The sequence below is a fragment of the Nicotiana tabacum genome, chromosome 6 (genome assembly GCF_000715075.1).
Source record: "Nicotiana tabacum cultivar K326 chromosome 6, ASM71507v2, whole genome shotgun sequence".
NCBI classification, from domain to species: Eukaryota; Viridiplantae; Streptophyta; class Magnoliopsida; order Solanales; family Solanaceae; genus Nicotiana; species Nicotiana tabacum.
In genome coordinates this window covers 150,805,356-150,824,655 of record NC_134085.1, presented here as the reverse complement: position 1 = coordinate 150,824,655, position 19,300 = coordinate 150,805,356, and positions in this window count along the sequence as shown.

The window sequence follows — 19,300 nt, the reverse complement described above, 5'->3', positions numbered from 1 at the left end:
TCATTTTTGGGAGTTTTGTTCTCATAACCAATGATTTAGCTATAATTGGAGACATACAATTTCCGCTAAACTAACTTGGATTTAAACCAGTATTATCAAGATAAATTATCATAATTTATATTCTGGACTTGTGCGCTAATAATTTGAGCAAGCAATCTTGCAAAAACCAAACTGCAAGTTGATAACAAATGCACATGTGACCATAAAATAGATGCATCTATTAAAATCATATAATAGTAAACGGTCCATATGGCAGGTGACTGGACCCATATATATATATATATATATATATATATATATATCATATAATAGTAAATGGTCCACATGACAGGTGACTGGGCCCATATATATATCACCTTTTATTCCTTCCAGAAATCAAGGGATTCAATCCCAACCTTTAACTAGTATATCATGAGAATAAGCAGCACAAGAGAATTCTTGAAGAATCTTCTATTCTTCAATATATGTCAATGTAATTCTTAATTAATTTTTCGCATCATAATTGAACCGAGATGGTCAACCGGTCATGCCAATTAATATTTGTTTTAGTAAACCTCTAGTTTACTTGTAGCATATGATTCCAGCATCATGTTTATATTTGTGTAGTATAAATAGAAAGAAGATCGGGTAACATTTCATATTTACCCGGTATGATTATAGAAATATGAAGATATTCAATCTTCCTTTCATTTATAGTCTCAATATGCCAATAACTTTGCCTTATATATTTGAAACTCAAAAAGTTTCTTTTGAGACTTTACAATATCAATGTCATGAATAAGTTTATTCATTCGGGTAGTAACAAATTAGTTTTTCCGGAGTTCTTAACAACTTTTGTACTACAAGATCTTTTATCATACCATTCATATGGTAAATGTCTCCTTCACGAATAAAATTATATCATAATAAATTGTCATGGTCAAAATCATCATAAGCAAAATTATTTCTTGCTTTAATTTTGCCTTTAATAACTTTTATAAGGCATGACAAATAATATTTGGCGTATCACATGTACGCGACCAATGACATATTCATGTAACCACACAATAATATTTATTCTCTTTATTTTACTCAAACCTCCCTTAGAGGTGAGTTGTGTGGTATTCATATAATCATGAATTGCATGTCTTTATTCATTGCTTTTATCATATATTGTCGCATTCAACTTTAGGAATGGGTTTGCATTCTCAATGCTTATCACAAGTCACATTCTCTTCAAGGAATGGATCATAATCAGCGATGTGCTTTATTATTTTCATACCAATTTGATGGTAAGCATTGTCTTCACATTTTGAAAGACTATTTTGAGAACTCTTATTGTTCTCCTTTTATAATCATAGTGATGATTATTATTATTTTGATATTTGGAACGCCCACGTTCATTGTTCAACCACTTGTCTTCATTGAAACTTATTATGCACTGCTATCACATTCACTTCAAGAATGGAGCAAATCAAGTGGGATAATTTTCACGCCTTTTCATGAAAAATATATCATTTTTCTTTAGTCATCATTATATCATCAATATGGTACATTGGGACTCAAACTCAATGTCTTACCAATATAAAGGCATGTTAGGTCATAATAAATTGGGACTCAAACCCAACTCTTATCATTATGGAGCATCAGGACTTGATCCCGATGTCTTACCCTCAATCAATGGCATAATAGGCTAAACAATATTGAGATTCATTCTCAAGCCTCAATTTCAATCACATGCCAAGAAAGTTATACACAACTATTGCAACTTAGCAAATCAAATTTGCTTTCATAAATAAGTGTACAAATCTCAAATCAGCGTAAAGCTTTATTAATTATTTGTAGCATTTATATGAAATACAATCGTTTGTAGTCAGAATATTTCTTCTAAATTCTATTAGAGTTTAAAAGGATCATAAAATTATTGTCATAATATTTATTGAGTCTCTCTCAAAAATATTATTGTTTTCGGGGTATACCCTACCTATTGGATTTGATTTAACACCATGACTTTCCTTCACTCAATTCAACCAAGCAATTAGTGAATAAATTTATCAAAAGTACACCATATAGGTAACAACACATATATAGTACTAATACATAAATTCAGCATTTATATTACCTGAAAAGTGACATTATAGGTAACAACTTACCAGTTGTAGCTTGTGCATCATTCATATAAAATACTTAAAAATGGTAAGTCAGTAGCAAGCATCAAGTAGGTCATGGATACTCAAAAATACCTCTTCTAGTAATCATACTAATCATTGTTTGCTTTCAAATGATACGACCATAAATTATGAAGTATACTTTCAAATAGCTGGTTTGTTTTCCAAATATCAAAGAAGTACTAATTAATCAACCTAGATAAAGATGTGAAGTATTTCTTGTTTTCTTCAAGATGATTTATGCTTTTAATCAGTATGACCAATTTTATTTTATATTTTATTCCTTTTTTTGGGTACTATATGCAAGTGTAAAAATCCAAAAGGAAAAAAAAATATTCATCCAAGTAAAAGAAAATGTTTAAAGCGGCAAGACAGATTGAAGATAGTTAATACATAAATATGCATAAGACAATTTATATAAAATATCCTTGGTTACCATGACATGCATCATATCAACAATTAACTGCTACTATGATTTTCACGTATAGAACTTCGAAAATTTTATTCCATTCATGTGATATAAAAGATGTAATATTAATATGTGCTTATGCAATACAGGTGTAGTACGAAGTTGTGTGCATATGAGATTTTAAAGGAATGACAAGTATAAGAAAATCATACTTTCTTACATTTCATTACTTACCATATGTAGTTTCTCTTTACATTTAACCATGTGATGAGATATGTATGGCTTCTAATTGTAATCTTTCCGGATGTAGGAAAATTTTTGTAGATATATATATACAATTGGTTAGAGACTCGTGTTGTTAACGTGTTATGAAATATAACTCAAAGTAGCAATATGAAACAAGGAAATAAAAGCAATTTAGTAAAACATGAACAAGAAATGGAGATAGAGAGAAGGAAGAGATTTTTTTCTTTAATTGTGTGTATTTTCCTATCTATTACAAGGCCTTTATATAGGCATGAAAAGTGAAGAAATATGTCATGGAATATGTCATTGAACATAGAAAATATGTCATTGAATATGTCATTAAGCAGTTGACATGAAGATCATGGAGGAAGAGTAGACATCCACCATAACATGATATTTATCATAACAAAAACCTTATTGTTGCATAGTAATTTACATATAAAAAATCAGGCAAAGACATATTTAAGATAAAAGAATTATTTTACATAATTAGTTCCGAAAGAAGGATGAACAATAATTTCATGAGAATTTTAAGAATAATAGATAAGCTTTGTTTTCCTGGGAGCAATGCCATTTGGCAACCATGAAACAAAGTTTTCATAGTTTTGTTTAAATTTGACGAAAAATTCTTGAGAAATTATAATAGCCACAAGGCCTTTGTGGGATAAAAAGACCTAGAAATTAAAGTTAAAAAAAGAAGAAAGCATATGAAAACCAATAGAAAAAATAGAGTCCAGAAACTCAACCAAAGAGATAAAAAGGAAGGAAATAGTTATTTAACTCCTATACTACAACTCTTTGTTATCCTCATCTACCACACATTTTTATTGTACTCACGACTTTACATTCCCTTCTCTATTACAGTTTCAATATACATAGAAACTGTTTTGAGATAAAAAAAGAAAAACCAAAATTAAAAAAATAACTATTTAGTTTTACAGAAGTGTCAAACTTATGAACTTGACTCTCGTGATAGCATAATGACAAGTTCTGCAGTCTGGTTCTTTTTGCAATTTCACTCATTTGAAGAGAGGTAGGTTAAGAATTTGATGGGAGAATGTTGTGCTACAAAAATGGAGTGATCACTTTATCACTTATAGCCAACTATATATTCGTTAGAGCAGTGTCTTCGTATTCCAAACAACTATTTTTTCCTGGTACAACAAACTTACTCTTCAACCAACAAAATATTGTATTTGAAAAACAAAAAAAGAGAGTAAGAAAATATTGCATAACTATAATTAGCATCCTTTATATTAATTTGGCTGATAACAAATGTAGGCATATAAATTTTATTAAAATTAAATTCATAAAATAATTTGGACTATATTTTAAATTCAAGATATATTGTTCCAAATAAATATATGGGCTAATATAATTGAATTACTTATATAAGTCCAATATATATGGATTAAATAAATAAGTCTTAATTCATTGGGCTAGCCCATTTAATTGGGCTAAAGTGATGAGCTCACTTTATTAAGCCCAAGATGTCATCTTCCTAGAGGCCCAGTTTGGTGCAACATGTCAAATGATGTGGCACGCCAAGTCAAGCGAAAGAGCCAATAGGACCATGTCACGTGTCAAAATGACAAGGCATGTTCAGTCACGCTAAAAGGCCATTGAAATCGCGCCACGTGTGCAAGTGACATGTTCTGGCCAATCAAATGCAGTCATGTCATACTTCAATTTGATTGGTCGGAAAGAGTTTGTTCTTATCACAACTCTTCCCTTCCACAACTATAAATAGGGGTCTTCATAACTCAGAAAGAACACCAGAAGTAATAACAAGAAGCAAGAAAGAGCTCGTAGATCAAACGCTGCAAATTCCTCCACAAGTTTCAAGCTTCAAGTTCAATTTCAAGAAATCAAGTTCAAGCGCAAGAACGAAGAACAAATCAAGTTCAAGCTCAAGAATGAAGACCAAATCAAGTTCAAGTCCAAGCAATCAAGCTCAAGAACAAGATCATCGTTCGTGGCAACAAATATAGATTCAAGATCAAGCTCAAAGGCCCTTGAATTTATTTACTATTTAAAAGAAGAATCAGAGGATTCATAGAGATTGTAACACTCAAATATTTGAAATAAAATACTATAATTGTTGCAATATTTTTCGGTCTTGATTTTATTTTCTCGACGCAAATTTATTGTCTACAAATTCTGGCATGCCCAGTGGGACAATCTCTACCTCTCATCTCAACTTTTCAATCACCAAAGTTCTAGAACATTGAAATGGCTTCGAAGAAAATCAACTCTAAATCAACATCCACCAAGGCTGCTAACTCCAGGTTCTATGCTGATGTGGAAAGCATCATCGATGTCACCTTTGGAAGCTTCGGACCAGTTACGATGAGCAAAGCAAGCTCTTTAGGACAACAAGCACCCCAAGTGTCGTCCGCATCAACCCCTGTTTTCGGATCTTCATCCTCAAAAGGAGCAAGATCTTCCAAAAATGCATCTGAAGGAGGAAGCGATGTTTCTGAAAAGATCAAGAAAACTATTGCTCTGCTTGACCTCTCCGACTCCAAGCACTCTGCTGTGAAGGAAGATGATGATGCTTCAAGCGATGGATCCTCCCCACTTACACCACATAGCGTGACCCAGTCAAGGATCAATCTGTGTGAAAATCCATGCTATTCTCCATCATCGACGACAATCATGCAAGCCATGGTGACAAACACTTCATCTATGGAGGAGTAGTTGGCAAACTTGATGGAAGCAATCACTGGCTTGACCAAATGCATGCAAAATCAAGAGGCTAGAATTGACAAGCTAACAGACAGGGTGGGAATCTTGATGGAAGAACAATCTACCCATGCACCCAGCAAGCTCCCTGAAGTTCTAGAGAGTGACTCTCCCCCAAGACAAGCAGCATCCACTAAGGCTATCCCTGTCTCATATGAAGGGATGATTCCAATCGATCAACTGAAGGAGTTCATCGAAGGAACCATTAAGAACAAATATGAAGTTGCTGCCAAATCCTCCCTTACATATGCAAAGTCGTACACTGCAAGGGTCAATATGTTGAAGATGCATGCTGGCTATCAACCTCCGAAGTTTCAATAATCTGATGGTAAATGTAACCCAAAGCAACATATTGCGCACTTCGTTAAGACGTGCAACAATGCTGGGACTTATGGAGATTACCTCATCAAGCAGTTTGTTCGCTCGCTAAAAGGAAATCCTTTTGACTGGTACACTGACCTCGAGGCTGGATTTATCGACAGTTGGGATCAACTAGAGCAAGAGTTCCTCAATCGCTTTTATAGAATAAGACGCACGGTGAGTATGATAGAGCTCACAAATACTCGTCAACGAAAGGGGGAACCGGTTATCGACTTTATCAATCGTTGGAGGAATGCAAGCCTCAACTGCAAAGACAGGCTTAGCGAAGCTTCAGGCATAGAGATGTGCATCCAAGTCATGCATTGGGGATTGCGCTACATTTTGCAAGGTACCAAGCCTAGCACATTTGAAGAACTTGCAACTCGTGCCCATTGCATAGAATTGAGCATGGCTTCCGCTGGAAATGAGAGGCTACCCATCTATGAACCTCGCAAAGTGAATGACAACCAAGAAGTCAGGAAGTGGGACAAGTTCGTACCCAAGTCTGAAAGCAAAGAAGCTATGAATGTCAATACGTCACTTGTGAAGTTCACAACGAAGGAGAGCAAGAAGCAGAGTATGAAATCCACTTCGTTTCAAGATAAGCCAAGTGGGAAGTTGACTCTAAAAGAAATGCAGGAAAAAGAGTACCCATTCCTGGATTCTGATGTGCCAGCCCTTTTCGAAGAACTCCTCGAGTTAAATCTCATTGAGCTTCCGGAGATGAAGCGACCAAATGAAGCTGGGAAAACAAATGACCCGAACTACTGCAAATATCACCGACTTGTAACCACCCTCTGGAGAAGTGCTTTGTTTTCAAGGATAAAGTCATGGACTTGGCTCGCGAAAAGAAGATCGTGCTTGAAGATGAGAAAGCAAGCGCAAACCAAGTCTCTATCACCTTTGGCTCACTCAGTCCGGATGACTTATGTGGTTTTAAAGAAAGTAAAGATGAAGAATTACTGGAGAGCGACAAAGCTGAAGTCAATCAACCTGATGACAATGAAGGTTGGACATTGGTGACTCGTCGTAGGCACCACAAAAGGAGCCCTAAAAAAGAATCAATAGAACAACCAACAAGGAAGATGATGGTAAAAAGACCAATGAAAAAGAATCCAGTTAGGCATTTGAAGAAAGAAAAAGTGGAGATGCACCATCCTCAAAAGCCACGAAACCCAGTGACCTTGGAGGAGTTTTTACCAAGTTGGTTCCGCACGAAGATTTCCCATGAGAGCATTGATGCCTCTTGTTGCCATGCTGACAAAGGAGAAGAAAAGATTGATGACCTACCGTTGGCACCACCTTCAGAAAAGCCCATTGAGTCCACTCCTCAAGAAGTTAATGCTTGTGAGGAAAAAGTCACGTTCACAAATGACGATCTTTTGCTAGGTGACACTCCTCATAACCGCCCATTGTAACTGGTTGGCTATATATGCGATGAAAGGGTAAATCGAATTTTGGTTGATGGAGGATCCTCAGTGAACATTTTGCCAATCCATATTGTGAAAGAACTTGGTATTCCCATGAACGAACTCTCAGAAAGTCGTGTGATGATCCAAGGATTCAACCAAGGGGGGCAAAGAGCCATAGGCGCGATCAGGCTGGGAATCACTATTGAAGATATGCGATCAAGTGCATGGCTGCATGTGATCGACACGAAAACTTCATACAATGTTTTGCTTGGGAGGCCTTGGATACATGAGAATAAAGTTGTTCCATATACCTACCATCAATGTTTGAAATACTACGAGGGCGAAGTCGAGAAGACGGTAGTTGCTGATGATGAGCCATTCACCGAGGCTGAGTCACACTTCGCCGATGCAAAGTTCTACTTGAAGAACCGTATTGTGAAGGAGCTGAAAGTTGATGATGGTATGAAAAGCAAGAATGACGAACCCATAACTAAAAGAGCTGAGGTGACTATTGGTAAAGCCAAAGTTGTTACTGAGGAGATACCCGCTAACGTGAATAAATCTCATAAAGGGGGTATTGCGTCTTATGGAAAAAAGTAAGTCTCGCGCTCCAATATGTCCCTAAAAGGAAGAAAGACGAGGGCGAATCATATAATATCCAAACCAAGACGCTAAGGGAGTTAACTCTTCCGGTAAAACGAATTGAGGCAGTAAAGTTGCCCTCAAAGTCGCTTGCAGGGTTTGTAGCCCATAATCGTTTGCAGAATGTGGCACTCCCTACAAAGCGAACAGATGAAGGTTTTGATCTTAACGCTTACAAGCTATTTGCAAAAGCTGGATACAATCCCAATGAGTTGTCAAAGTTAGGGAAGCTCCCATCAAAAGCTGCAACGAGGCAACCCCATGAAGGTCTGGGATACAAGCAACTGTCACCAGTGCGCATCTCAATAAGAAGGGCATGTAGCAATTATATCACTATAGAAGATGAATCTGCCGCTTCTAATAGGCCTTATGTCTTTGATCGACTTGGAAAATCAACTATGAGAACTTCTGTATTTGAGAGATTGGGTCCATTAAAGAAGGGGAATAAATTACAGAGAAATCATCGAAATACAAGAACACCCGCTTCACCCAAAATTCAGGAGATTTCTAAGGATTTCCAAAGTTTGGTTCCTTCCAGAATGAGGCGACAAACAAAACTGATGGTTTCATGTGAAGAAGTACTGAAGGTAAAGCCATATACCGTGGTCTATACTAAGGAACGTAACAAAGATGAAGAAAGTGTAGGTTCTTCGTATCATATCACTGTACAAGGCGAGAATAGTGTTTCGTCTTCGATGGAAGATAATGTGGAATTGGAGGATGTTTCGCCGTGTTATCACATATCCTTCAATGATGGGGACCCTCAAGAAGATAAAGATGCGAAAGATGCTCCACCTGAACTTGAAAAAGGAGTGAAGACGACAGTTGATGCCTTAAAAGAAGTTAACCTTGGCACCGATGAGGAACCAAGACCAACCTACCTAAGTGCTTTACTAGAAGCTGATGAAGAGAGCACTTATATTGAGTTACTCAAAGAATTTAGGGATGTCTTTGCTTGGAGTTACAAAGAGATGCCTAGCTTGGACCCGAAAGTAGCAGTCCATCACCTTGCAGTCAGAAATGGTGCTCGCCCTGTTAAACAAGCTCAAAGGCGTTTTAGGCCAGACTTGGTTCCCCTAATTGAAACTAAAGTTAACAAACTCATTGAAGCTGGATTTATTCGGGAAGTTAAATACCCAACATGGGTTTCAAGTATTGTCCCTGTAAGGAAGAAGAATGGCCAAATTCGAGTATGTGTTGACTTCAGGGACCTCAATAATGCATGTCCCAAAGATGAATTCTCGCTTCCTATTCCAGAGTTGATGATCGATACTACTACTGATTATGAGGCAATGTCTTTCATGGATGGTTCGTCGGGCTCCAACCAAATTCGCATGGAACCAAAAGATGAAGAGCTTACTGCATTTCGCACCCCCAAGGGTATTTATTGCTACAATGTAATGCCTTTTGTCTTGAAGAATGCTGGTGCTACTTACCAAAGGGCTATGCAGAATATTTTTGACGATCTTCTCCACAAAAATGTCGAATGCTATGTTGACGACTTCGTGGTGAAATCAAGAGAGAAGGGTGACCACTTGAAAGACTTGAGGATGGTATTTGAATTGCTCCGGAGGTACCAACTTAGGATGAATCCGTTGAAATGTGCCTTTGGAGTTACTTCTGGAAAGTTCCTTGGTTTAATTGTCCGGCATCGAGGGATCGAAATTGATCAAGCCAAAGTGAATGCCATTTTGAAAATGCCTAAGCCTCGAGATATCCATGAATTGAAGAGTCTACAAGAAAAGCTAGCATACCTTTGAATATTCATATCAAACATGGCTGGGAGGTGCCAACCATTTAGTCACCTCATGAAGAAAGGTGTTCCTTTCAAGTGGGATCAAGCTTGTAGCAATGCCTCCGAAAGTATCAAAACCTACTTGATGAAGCCTCCAGTTTTAGCAGCTCCTATACCAGGAAAGCCATTGATACTATACATTGCGGCGCATGAAAGGTCTGTTGGAGCACTATTGGCCCAAGAAAATAGTGAGGGGAAAGAAAACTCTCTTTACTACTTGAGCAGGATGATGACACCTAACGAGTTGAACTATTCGCCAATTGAAAAGTTGTGTTTGGCGCTAGTCTTCTCAATTCAAAAGTTGAAGCACTACTTTCAAGCTCATGTTGTCCGTCTTGTTTCTAAAGCAAATCCCATCAAGTTTGTGATGTCAAAACCTGTTCTTAGTGATCGACTAGCGAGATGGTACCTCCAATTTCAACAATTCGAGATTTTGTACATCCCTCAAAAGGCTGTAAAAGGACAAGCATTGGCAGACTTCTTGGCAGATCATCCGATACCTGATGACTGGGAGCTAACTAATTAACTACCTGATGAGGACGCAATGGTCGTTGAAGTTCAACCCCCATGGAAGATGTACTTTGATGGTGCTGCGCATCGTAGGGGAGCCGGGGCTGGCGTAGTATTTGTCACTCCTCAAGGTGAAGTCTTGCCCTACTCCTTCACCTTAACACAACTATGTTCTAACAATGTTGCTGAATATCAAACATTAATACTTGGGCTTGAAATGGCCGTTGATATGAAGCAATTGCAATTGCAAGTCTTTGGTGACTCCCAGTTAGTGGTGAATCAGCTTTTGGGTAGTTACGAGGTCAAGAAGCCTGAACTACGCCCATATCATGATTACGCAAAAAAGTTGATGGGGTGGCTCAGCGATGTGACTATTCAGTATGTACCAAGGAAAGAAAATAAGAAGGCTGATGCTTTAGCTGCTCTAGCTTCATCATTAACCCTGCCTGACCAAGTGCAAGTTACCGTCTGCCAGAAATGGGTAGTACCGCCGCCAAATGAGGTCGAATGTGAAGAAAACGAACTCAAGCATCTTGTTGCTGTTTTTGAAGTTGAGAAAGAAGAATGGCGACAACCCATCATCGACTACTTATGCTATGGGATACTTCCAGAAAATCCGAGGAGGAGGACTGAAATCCGTCGTCGTGCACTTCGCTTCCTTTACTATAAGGATACTCTATACAGAAGGTCGTTTGAGGTAGTACTCTTGCGATGCCTAGGAGAAGAAGAAGCTCTCCAAGCTTTGCAAGAGGCACATTCTGGGGTATGTGGGTCACACCAGTCCGGACCAAAGCTCCACTTCCATATAAAAAGGATGGGATATTATTGGCCAACGATGGTAAAAGATTTCTTGGACTACGCTCGAAGATGCAAGGCTTGTCAATTCTATGCGAATTTTATTCATTAACCTCCTAAAGTGTTGCACCCAATTGTTGCATCCTAGCTATTTGACGTTTGGGGATTGGATGTTGTTGGACCACTACCAAAGTCCTCTGGTGGGCATCTATACATCTTGGCTGCAACTGACTACTTCTCAAAATGGGCTGAAGCTGTTGCTCTTAAGGAAGTAAAAAAGGAAAATGTTGCAAGTTTCATCCGAGTAAACATTATTTATCGCTTTGGCATACCTCGTTACATAATAATGGATAATGGAAATTCATTCAATAATAGGTTGATGAACAGGATTTGTGATCTTTTTGGCTTCAAGCAACGTAACTCTTCGATGTACAATGTTGTCGCCAATGGTCTAGCTGAGGCATTCAACAAGACTCTATGCAACTTGTTAAAGAAAGTTGTCTCTAAATCCAAACGAGATTGGAATGACCGTATGGAAGAAGCTCTATGGGCATATAGAACGACTCATCGCACGCCAACACAGGCGACTCCTTATTCACTCGTTTATGGAGTCGAAGCTGTCTTGCCACTGGAGCGTCAAATACCTTCGTTACGACTGGCTATTCAAGAAGGGATCACTGATGAAGAAAATGCTCGACTTCGATTAGTAGAGTTGGAAGCTATTGATGAAAAGAGATTGGAAGCTCAACAGAGTCTTGAATGTTATCAAGCTCGATTGTCTCGCGCCTTCAACAAAAAAGTTCGTCCGAGATCCTTTCAAGTAGGAGATCAAGTCCTTGCCATACGAAGACCCATAATTACTTCCCATAAACCTGTAGGGATGTTCACTTCAAAATGGGATGGGCCATATGTCGTACAAGAAGCTTATTCAAGTGGGGATTACAAGCTGGTTGATGCAGATGGTATGAGAATCGGCCCTATCAACGGCAAGTTTTTGAATAAGTATTATCCATGAAGTTGCAAGTCATGACGCTCCTCGACGTATGAGCCTAAACTGCAAGTCCCAACGCTCCTCGACGTATGAGCCTAAACTGCAAGTCATGATGCTCCTCAACGTACGAGCCTAAACTGCAAGTCATGATGCTCATCGATGTACGAGCCTAAATTGCAAGTCATGATGCTCCTCGACGTACGAGCCTAAACTGCAAGTCATAATGCTCCTCGACGTATGAGCCTAAACTGCAAGTCATAATGCTCTTCGACGTATGAGCCTAAACTGCATGTTGCTATACTCCTGGCTCGCAAGAGTATAAACTGTGTACGGCCAAAAAAAAATCCGCTAGGTTGAAAATCTCGAAAGAGGCGGCCTAGGCAAAAGTTAGGACGTAAAAAAAAGGAGTCTGCTAGGTTGAAAACTTCGAAAGAGATGACCTAGGCAAAAGTTAGGACATAAAAAATCACCTAGTCTGAACTACGGAATGACTTGATCCTCTTCACCGAGGTACGTAGCAGCTTAGAGTTTCATTCTAAGTTCAGTCGCACAAGTTCAAAAGATACATATTGCCCCAATTGTTGTCCGAGTGAAGTATGGAGGAATGCAAAATTAAGCTGAAATGTCATCCTCTTGTGGAAATTTGATCTCATTTGATTTAAAAGGGGCAACGCTCCATGATAAATTGATTTTTTCAAGTCTGTCGGTACTCAAGTTGAAGTCCCCAATTTGAAATCTTCAACTCCGTCGGTCTTCAAGTTGAAGTCTTCAAATTCGCTGATCTTCAAGTTGAAATATTTAGGCCCTCCAAGTCTCAAATTTGAAGTCTCCAAGTCCGTCGGTCTTCAAGTTGAAGTCTTCAAATTCGCCGGTCTTAAAGTTAAAATATTTAACCCCCCAAGTTGAAGTCTTCAAGTTTCATTCTTCAAATTCGCCGATCTTAAAGTTGAATTGTTTAAGCCCTCTGAATCTTCGAGTTAAAGTTTGCAAAGTCCGCCAAATCTTCAAAGTTTTCCAAGTGTTCAAGTCGATGTCGTCTTCAAGTTGAAGCTTTATAACTTTCCAATCTTAAGGTGGACATATAAGTCCCTTTGCACCTTAAGTTGGCCTCTTCGTAGGTTTGTCCTTAAAAGGAACTATAACTTTTCAATCTTAAGGTGGACACATAAATCCCTTTGCACCTTAAGTTGGCCTCTTCGTGGGTTTGTCCTTAAAAGGGACTATAACTTTCCAATCTTAAGGTGGACATATGAGTCCCTTTGCACCTTAAGTTGGCATCGTCGATAGTTTGGGCCACATTGAGAGTAATCTCTCCGGTTGTCGGGCCATTTTGAGAGTAATATCTCCAAGAATTGGGCCACATTGAGAGTAATCTCTCCGGTAGTCGGGCCATTTTGAGAGTAGTCTCTCCAAGAACTGGGCCATTATGAGAGTAATCTCTCCAAGAATTGGGCCACATTGAGAGTATTCTCTCCAGTAGTCGGGCCATTTTGAGAGTAATCTCTCCAAGAATCGGGCCATTTTGAGAGTAATCTCTCCAAGAATCGGGCCACATTGAGAGTAATCTCTCCAAGAATCAGACCATTTTGAGAGTAATCTCTCCAAGAATCAGGCCACATCGAGAGTAATCTCTCCAAGAATCGGGCCATTTTGAGAGTAATCTCTCCAAGAATCGGGCCATTTTGAGAGTAATCTCTCCAAGAATCGGGCCATTTTGAGAGTAATCTCTCCAAGAATCGGGCCATTTTGAGAGTAATCTCTCCAAGAATCGGGCCACATTGAGAGTAATCTCTCCAAGAATCGGGCAAGGATGAATACTCATCCCCTCACACCCCAAGATTATCTTCTTCATGCGTGAATCATCTTGTTAAACAAGAACATATCTTTCTCGCTTGACCTACAAAAAAAGGGGAACAGAAAAAAACAAAAAAAGCACAAGAAAAGAAGAAGAAATTACCTTCGCGCCAATGCTTCCGAGTAGTCAAACGTTGACACAAGGTAGCTTGCAAGCGGAGGATATTGATATTCACGGTTGGAGAGCATGCGTCTATATATACAAGTGCCGAGGATGGCTTGCAAAGGCATAATAACGATGTGGGAATCAGTAATATGATATGTCTCCTCGAAGGATTTGGTTACTGACGGCTGGTTAATCTTTGGTCAGTATCAATTCGGCCACTTTGAGTTGAAGTAGGATTTGGAAATTTGCAAAACACTTCGTGTACAATTAGTAATATGTGGATGACAATTGCTTATACAAATAGAATTGTTCCCATCAAGATGGCCACGTAAAGAATTTCTATGTTGAATAAAAAAAATAGAAAGTCTCTTTGTTGCAAAGAGCAAAAAGAGTTTCATTAATATCCAATGTAACTGATGGTTGGTCATTACATATATTCATACAATCCAAGTAACATGTTAATACTTTTCCTAATTCAAGGAAAGTGAGGATTCTATTTCGGGATAGATTTCAAGTAATATATATATATTATATATATATATTACGTGTACTTCAAGTCTAATCCTTGAATCTCGATCAGTCTACGCTATGATAAGCCTTGAAGTAGGGGGCATTTGTAGGCATATAAATTTTATTAAAATTAAATTCATAAAATAATCTGGACTATATTTTAAATTCAAGATATATTGGTCCAAATAAATATATGGGCTAATATAATTGAATTAATTATATAAGTCCAATATATATGGATTAAATAAATAAGTCTTAATTCATTGGGCTAGTCCATTTAATTGGGCTAGCCCATTGAGCCCACTTTATTAAGCCCAAGATGTCATCTTCCTAGAGGCCCAGTTTGGTGCAACATGTCAAATGATGTGGCGCGCCAAGTCAAGCGGAAGAGCCAATAGGACCATGTCACGTGTCAAAATGACAAGGCATGTCCAGTCACGCTAAAAGGCCAATGAAATCGCGCCACGTGTGCAAGTGACATGTTCTGGCCAATCAAATGCAGTCATGTCATACTTCAATTTGATTGGTCGGAAAGAGTTTGTTCTTATCACAACTCTTCCCTTCCACAACTATAAATAGGGGTCTTCATAACTCAGAAAGGACACCAGAAGTTATAACAAGAAGCAAGAAAGAGCTCGTAGATCAAACGCTGCAAATTCCTCCACAAGTTTCAAGCTTTAAGTTCAATTTCAAGAAATCAAGTTCAAGCTCAAGAACGAAGAACAAATCAAGTTCAAACTCAAGAACGAAGACCAAATCAAGTTCAAGTCCAAGCAATCAAGCTCAAGAACAAGATCATCGTTCGTGGCAACAAATATAGATTCAAAATCAAGCTCAAAGGCCCTTGAATTTATTTACTATTGAAAAGAAGAATAAGAGGATTCATAGAGATTGTAACACTCAAATATTCGAAATAAAATACTATAATTGTTGCAATATTTTTCGGTCTTGATTTTATTTTCTCGACGCAAATTTATTGTCTACAACATACAGAAAAAAATAGTACTACTTAACAGGAAAAAAAAGAAAGTAAAAAGGCAAAAATAAAAAGAGGAAAAAATAAACCTCACTCGCATGTTAGTTGAGAGTGAGAGTCTTGTTCACATTTTATGGAGTATGGCCAGATTCGAAATTTGTGAGGGATACACAAAACAATGGAGGTATGAGATTATTATATAGAGAAGGTGAAGATACGAAATTTAGTCATAAGGGAGTTGAAGAGCTTGTTTTTAAAAAAGAAAAAAGCAAATGGATATGAAGGTTTTTTTGTAACTCTTGAGACATATTGAGATGTAATAAATAAGATAATAATTTTGAATTATAAAAGAAATTGAATGAAAATGATTTAGGGACTCTTTGTGCCATATCCGTCAGCTTGTTTTTGAAAAAGAAAAAGGCAAATAGCTATGAAGTGTTTTTTGTAACTCTTGAGACATAATGAGATGTAATTAATAGGATAACTAATGTTGAATTATAAAAGAAATTGAATGAAAATGATTTAAAGACTCTTTGTGCCATATCCGTTCTAGTAAAATGATGATAATGTTCTTAAAGGTTTATAATATTAATTAAATATTAAAGAGAGTGATAAATGTTGAGTAATTGCAAAGATTAACATACCAAATTAAGTGTATCAATTTTAAAGAGTTAATTGAAAGGAATGAGGATTTTTTTTACCCAAAAAAATGAGAAAAAAGATAAATGACAATCCTAATCTTAGAGAGGTGCCACATCATATTTTCTATTCCCAACTTTATATATAAATATATATATAGATTCTGGATAGTAGTGAGTAAACAGGGGCGTACACAGAATTTTTTGTAAGCGGTGTCGCATTAAAAAAATAAACAAATAAACAAATTACTATAATGCTACACATTAAAATAATACAAATTCGAATCTGATTAAAAAATGAATTCAAGTATATTGGAGTACTACAACCCCACTCGACAAGTTTTCATTTTTTGAAATGTATTTAGAATATCCTTATTAGAAATAATACTAAAAACTACTTTTTCTATATATAACACTAAACAATCACTTAAAAACTTTCATTATTTGACTTTGCAAATTGATTTGGACCAGCTTCATCGTCCCCTAAGAAAATGATAGAAAGAAAATGTACCATGGAACATACTTAGAGGAAAAATATTGTTAATGGAACACAAATTTTTAAGCAGATAATGCATACAAAAGTTTACTCGGTTTAAAATAGAGGCTGCTGAAGTTCGAACCCATGATCTCTCCTATAAAAGAGGAACGCATGACCAAGAGAGCTAGCAAGATATATCTGTCAATCAACGTCATTTCATCTTATTTAACAGGATATTAATAATTTATATATTTTTACTGAATTTTTCCGGCGAAGCGATGTCATCGACACCGCTTACACCAAGGTGCATCTGCCCCTGTGAGTAAAAATGAGAGCATTAGGAAAAGAAAAAGTTAAGACCTCAATTAGTCAATACTAATTTGCTTTATTAACTCGTATTTGAGTTCAAAGAAGAGATTACTCGACAGAAAATCCAAAAATGATCAGTTTACCAATTGATCCATGTAAGTGGATGCGCAAAAACTAGAAGAATACTAAGATGAGACTGGTGTCTACCAAATTTTCCACAGTTAAGGAAAGGAGGAAAAAAGATATCCAACGATTAGGTTCGAGTTTTATGCCGATGCTATAGCTGCCAATAACAAAATTAAGGCTGTTCGAGTACTCTGTATGTAGATACCATAATAAATCACAAAACAAGTGAATAGCTGCCAGAATATACTGATTTGTTCTTTTGCCTGAACTTTCTCTTAGGCTTTCTAGACCTAACTTTGTTTGTCCAAAAAGTACTACTATTAAAAATACTTTTTTAATTTATGTGAACCTATTTTATTTGGTCAGTTCCAAAAAAGAATGACCAATTTCTAAATTTGAAAATAATTTGGCTTAAACTTTTAATTTTACCTTTAATGAGAAGCTTTTATAACCACACAAGTACTATGTGCCCCCTTTTGACTTGTTTAGGACCACAAATTCTAAAAGTCTTTCTTTTTTCTTAAACTCCATGTCCAATCAAACGTGTTCCCGTAAATTAGAGAGGAGGGAGTAGGAGGCCTTAAAAGCGGGGGAGAAGTAGAATTTACGTATGGAGGACAGTGAATAAAGGCAGCTATTTCTGGTCACTCGAACTGCGTAGGGGTGTACAACGAAAATCGACAAACCGCACCAATGGGATAACCCGAGTCAAACCGAGAAAAAAAACCCGACTATGGTTTGGTTTGATTTGGTTTGGTATTGGGAAAAAAAACCCGACCATAATTGGTTTGGTTTTAACTAAAGAAAGTCAAACCGAAACCAAACCAACCCGACATTACATATATAGATATTTTAGATATATTTATTGTGATATAATTTATAAATATATCTTAAAAGATTTCATAATTTTATCTTTTAAGGTATTATTTCAAGGTTGGACTTAGAACTTTTGAATGTTCCAATAAGTTTTATAGCCATTAACATTAGTAAATTAAATAGTGCTACAAAAACTCAAACCAAAATCAAATCAATGCTAATACTAACAAAAGACATTCAATTCAATACTACAAATGAGAATGTATTGAATATCTTTTTTTTGTTTTGCAATAATTTAGATAAAAATGCATAATTTATTTTTATTTTTCTTTAGCGTTTAGTCATGTAATTAATACTTCCTTATTAGTCTACTTATTTTAGCATGATTTAGTACTTTTAGATTATGTTAATTTTTATTATGGCTTTTTAATTAGCAATATTTATATTACATAATTTTATTGTCTTTATTGTTGAATATTTTAGGATAATGTCATGACATATCTCATATTTTGTATTATTTTCTTGGAAAATACTTTATATAGTTGTATCTTACTAGGACTAAAGAAATATTTTGAGCATAATTTATATATTTTGTTGTACGAAGATTTTACCGGAAAACCCCCCGAAAAAACCCGAATAACCCGAAAATCCGAGAAAACCCGAGAAAAATCGAGAGTGAAAAACCTGAGTTTTATTGGTTTGGTTTGGTCTTTAGATTTAATAACCCGACACAATTAGTTTGGTTTGATAATTGTAAAATCCGAACCAACCCGACCTATGTACACCCCTAAAACTGCGTGTAACTTACTTTTCATTTCCCTTGTTTTTGTGTCTCTTTGTTCCAATTCCTATGTTCTCACTTCTCTGCTGCAATTTCCTTGTTTTCGTGTTTTATTTTCTGGACGTCAGTTCTGAACTTGGATGGGTTGCAGCAACTGGTGAGAACAACCAGCAGATTGTTTGATGCAATGCATTTCTATCTTGCTGCCAGCAGGTTTATATACTGTTGGCTTAGGCATCTTCATGTCAAATTGAATTAATCTGTATAATCCTATTATGGGCGGCCGTATTAGCTTGTAGTAGTCGTAGTATATTATATGGAGCAGTTTAGATTCAATCCAATTTGCATTGAACTGCTCGGGTACCTTGTAATGGCATCCTTCAGTAATGTGCTTCAGTTATGTTCTGAACTTTTAAGAATTACACTTAGGGAGAAGAATAAGACAGAATTCTTCAATACTTCTCAATGCCTAATAGGGAATCAAACTTGGTCCATCTCTTCTGTACTCCAGTTAAGAACATCGTCTGCAATCCAAGTTGCAGTTCTTTTATTTATGTGATGTGATGGGAGAACCTTGAATACAAAATGTATGCTCCAAGTCTCATATCATGGAAACGCGATACATGCATGCACCTTCTGCCCTCATTTTTAAAT